General features: G+C 41.4%; 1 pseudogene; it reads right to left on the bottom strand.

Annotated features, from left to right (window-relative positions):
• Positions 1-3923: 3923 nt before the first annotated feature.
• Positions 3924-4699, bottom strand: LOC102438589 (annotated as a pseudogene).
• Between the last annotated feature and the right edge of the window lie 267 nt (positions 4700-4966).

Genomic DNA, 4966 nt, shown 5'->3' on the forward strand with positions numbered 1-4966 from the left:
AATTATACCTTCTGTCGGTACAGCACATTAGGGTTTATGAGAAACTTTCACATACATTATTGCATTTTGTCCTGAAAACAACCCATGAAATGAGTAATAGATAGACCATCAGCATTTCTAGATTTAGTCAGTTGCAATGAGATAGTCATAAGTAGCACTGAAGATACATAGCGTAGATAACTTTGAATTTTGCTGAGATGTATTATTTACATCATTTGTGCTATGACAATATAATGTGGAAAAGAAGCTCTTAAAAATGGAGTGAATCTTACCAGTTGCTCAACACCTATATTCTGATGCAACTTCATGGCTACTTGATGCCAAAATGGACTAATTCTGATCTGAAGAGTAATTTAAATTTTAATGATATGTAAATAGGGTGGAGGGTGAAAGGCAAGTTTGGGAAGAAGGGATTACAGAGAGATATAAACAAAAACTTTAGGGGATAATGGACGTGTTCATTATCTTGATTGTGGTGGTGATGATTTCACAGGCAGATACGTATATCAAAACATAACACTATACTCTATGTCAATTAAATATTAAAATATGCCCATTAAAAATTTTACTGTTCCAATTTATTAAAATTTGGGAAATAAATAATACAACAGAACAGCATTTCCAAATACGAGGACTTACGAAGGCTTCACGAAGCCTCCTGTTCCAGTGTCAAGGATTTGTTGTACTATCCATTTTCACAGATTGGGAGCTGAGGCTGCAAGAGATTAGTGATCTGCCTAAGGGTGGACATTAAATAGTGAAGGCAGGGCTTGAACCTGACACTGATTCTTAAGCCCCTAAGCCACTGAGCTTTACAACACTAAGATGAACATTGCTCTGACAGTCCAGAAAGTCTGTTAGGAAAAATCAGGCTGATTCAGGGCAAGAAGTAGCCCTCAGTCAAATTGTAGAGTAATCAAAAGTTGATATTTAGGGTATATAAAATCAGTCTACCTACACATTGTTCCTTCTCGGACCTAAACAACCGTAGTGCAGCCAGGTGGCTTTCCCAGCCCTGTGCTGTGATGCTACACCTTGATCAACCCAGGTGCAATGTTTTATCTCCTCATGATCTTTCTCTTTGCCTTCTGGAACAACAGCTAATTTTATGAGAAACTCGCCTATCACCAAAGTTTGAATGATGAAAATAGACTTGCCTGTTATCCCAAAGACATTTGTACTTTAGCAGAATTTGTAGACATGTAGTAACTAGCTCAAGTACATGGATTTTTTTTCTTAATGGTGGAAATTTAAGCCACTGGGTAAGTAATTTGGGAAGATTTGGGGGTTTTTTCTGTCATCAAATGATGACCACTTGTTCCATTTATAGGTAAGGGACCCGAATCAGTATATGAATGTCAATCTCTTTCCAGTCCTAAAAGGCAATCCTCTAAATCAAGTTACACCTAACTTCATCAAATTGATGGTCCTCTCACTAGCCCTTATCTAAGAGCCAGTTTAAACTGAAAAAATAGCAAGTACTTGGTACATAGTGGGTACTCAATTAATACCAGTTGAATTAAAATGTGAATTCTGGGGAAGGAGGGGGAATGGTCAGGAAACTATGCCTACCTTTGCATATCCTTCCCTCTAATTTGAATTCTTGAAAAATCCCAAAAGTGTAATGAATGCTTAAAAAATAGAATGTGCTTCTGATTTACCCCTTGATACATTAAGCCTTTGAGAGGAACAGTGTAATGAGCAGATCAAATCTGAGGTCACAAACCTGTTCCCAACTGGTAGATGCTCTATGCTGCTGATTAGCTAACAGTATCCCTGCTTTTAATTTAACACAGATAACAAAGACGAAGTTTCAACCCTATAGAGATTAGCTTGTGTTTTTGCTCTAGAACAGTGGTTCTCAACCTTCCTAATGCCGTGACCCTTTAATACAGTTCCTCATGTTGTGGTGACCCCCAATTTCATTGTTACAAATTGAACATAATTAAAGCATAGTGATTAATCAATATGTAAAAACAATATGTAATTATATATGTGTTTTCCGATGGTCTTAGGCGACCCCTGTGAAAGGGTCGTTCAACCCCCAAAGGGGTCGCGACCCACAGGTTGAGAACCACTGCTCTAGAAGAAGGAAAAGCAGATGCTTTCCTAAGCATGCATACAGCCAGCCCTTCCACAGGTTGTGAGCCAGGCTGTCAGACCTGAGTGATGGGTCATAGAGTCCAGAAGGTTGTCTTCCCCAGATTTTGGTTGAACACAAGATTATAGGAGCAGGTGTGAAAAGTCTAAAGAAATTGTTGCCCAAGGCATCCATTTTCATTCATTTTAACAAAAATATTTTAAGAAAATCTTGAAGACCAAGGTGTAAGATATATAATGATGCATTCATCTCCGTAAATGTGCTAAAGCCTATACATTACAGAAGCCTGCTAATATGATTTCACTAAGTCCCAAAAGTAAATGGAACTTGAGAATCACTCCTATTTTCTCTGAAGAGAATGAAAGTGGGTTTGTTTGATAACATCCACTCTTCTGATATTATTTTATGTCTTATACTCATAGTCAAGCCCTCTGGAGATCATAATGGAGAAGTTCTGGTTTATCAGGTTTTCTGCCAAGAGAGGTAGACAGTGAGCAAATGTCCCATCCTCATCATTCTGTCATCATCATTTTTCACCCTGGTTCTCTTTTCTTTTTAACTTTTTCTCTTTTATTTAGAGGCTATAGAGATTCCAAACTTGGAAATAAATTTTAATATGACAAACCTTTAGGCAGAACATTTGGAGAGCTTTTTCATTTCATACTGTGATCAGTTAAGGAGCTGTTCATCTATTTCAATAATCCACTGGGCCAAAGCCAGGACACTAAATTCTGCAGAATGACATATTTTCAAGTCTCCAAATTCTAATATGGCTGTGCACCATTCTCTCTCTCTCTCTCTCTCTCTCTCTCTCTCTCTCTCTCTCTGTCTAGCTAGTTAAGCATTTACTAGAAGTGTAATAAAAGAGATAAATTGCCTGCCTATTTTAATCATTAATGCCCAGCTCTAGCTCAGCTTTTGAGAAACTATCTCCTTCCTTCTCCTTTGCCAACTGCCCCACCTGGCCAGCATTTGACTCATTTCAAACAAGCAGAAGACAAATTTCACCCCATTAAAACACACACACACACACACACACACACACACACACATGACTAATAATAAAATATTAAGCAATAAAAAAAAATAAAAAATAAATTATTATCCTTAGAGGTTCTGGCTTTGCTGCATATGGAATCCCTTACTGTCTAGAATCCATTCACTTTCCCATCCTCCCAGAAGATTATTCCAAATCTTCTCTTATCTACTGAAATCCACAACTCCACCACTATGCTCACTACCCTCCCTTTCAGATGATGATATCACTCCCTACTTCACACAGAAGTGACCTTCTGCAGACTTCCACAGCATATCCCCCACTTTCCCACCTATTAATGGATCAACATCTCATGTTCCTGTCTAAAAGCATGCCCTCCACATGGGTACCAGATCCCATCCCTTCTGTCTTCTCCAGAACTTCACTCCTGAATTCTCTTTTCCATACCATCCATTTTCCCTCTCTACTAGATCATTCCCGTCAGCATGTTAACATGTAAATCCTTCTCTGATATTAGAAAAAAGAAAAAAGTAAAACTTTATCTTGACTTGACTTCCCCCACCAACTTACACCTGAGTCCTTTGCTCCCCTTTATAGCAAGTCTCCTTGAAAAAGTTATCTATATTCTCTGTCTGTCATTCCTCTCTTCTTACTATCTCTTAAAACTATTCCAGTAAGCATCCACCACCACTCCACTCCAATGCATGGGAGAGGGCTCCAGGGTGGTTAAAAGAATGGCTAGTAGTTTCAGGAAGAGGCTCAGGTAAAAGAGACACCAGGGGGATGCAGAGAGGCCTCTGAAAGGCCTCTGGGCTCCAAGGGCTCCTAGTCGTGCTTGAGGGTGAGCCTTTTGAAGAGATACTCGCCCAGCGCAGCTTGGGGCACGGCCAGCCTGCAGATGTTAGTCAGGGGGTCGCCCATCTTCTAGATCAGTTTCACCTCCTCATCCAGGAAGTGGTTTTCCAGGAAGTTGCAGAGATGAGGGTCTGCACAGGTAGAACCCAGGGCATGCAGCTCCAAAAGGGCCTGGTTCAGGTTCTTCTCCAAGGCCAGGGCGGCTTCCAAGGCATCCTGAGGTTTGGTTTTGTTTTTGTTTGTTTTTTAAATATATTTTATTGATTTTTTTACAGAAAGGAAGGGAGTGGGATAGAGAGTTAGAAACATTGATGAAAGAGAAACATTGATTCAGCTGCCTCCTGCACACTTCCCACTGGGGATGTGCCCACAACCAAGGTACATGCCCTTGACCGGAATCTAACCTGGGGCCCTTCAGTCCGCAGGCTGATGCTCTATTCACTGAGCCAAACCAGTCAGGGCGGCATCCTGAGTTTTGCCCCAGTCATCTTGGGACAGTTTCTGCACGTCTTGGAAGAGAATGCGGCTGCCACACTTGTTTTGCAACTTTAAGAGATGCTTAGCGCCCTCACGCTTCTTGTCTGCCAACTTGCGGAAGAAGCGACCCACGCCCTCGAGAGCCACATTGTCAAGGTCGAAGTAGCCCAGAGAGAGGTAGGTGTGGAGGCCTGAAGATGCAGGTTGGCCAGGTGACTGACCGCAGCCTCCACCTCGATGGAATAATTCTGACAAATTTGGGAGCTCATGGTTGTTGGGCAACAAGGAGTTAAGGTAGAAAAAAAACTGGTGTGTTGGCTGATCCAGGAGGTGGTCCTGAAGGTGGTAACTGGATGAGACGCAGGAGAGTGGTTGGAGGCTGGAAGAAGGGGCGTCCCTGGGTCTGTTCTGTCCAAACACTGTTGAAGCAAGAGACAGATCCGGGACCTCCGAGTGCACTGCTCAAAACTGCTCTTATTCAGTCACCAATGACCTGACCTCCACATTGTTAATCAATGTTCAGTTCTTAGTCCTGT

The sequence above is a fragment of the Myotis lucifugus genome, unplaced genomic scaffold, assembly GCF_000147115.1.
Source record: "Myotis lucifugus unplaced genomic scaffold, Myoluc2.0 scaffold_26, whole genome shotgun sequence".
Lineage (NCBI taxonomy): Eukaryota > Metazoa > Chordata > Mammalia > Chiroptera > Vespertilionidae > Myotis > Myotis lucifugus.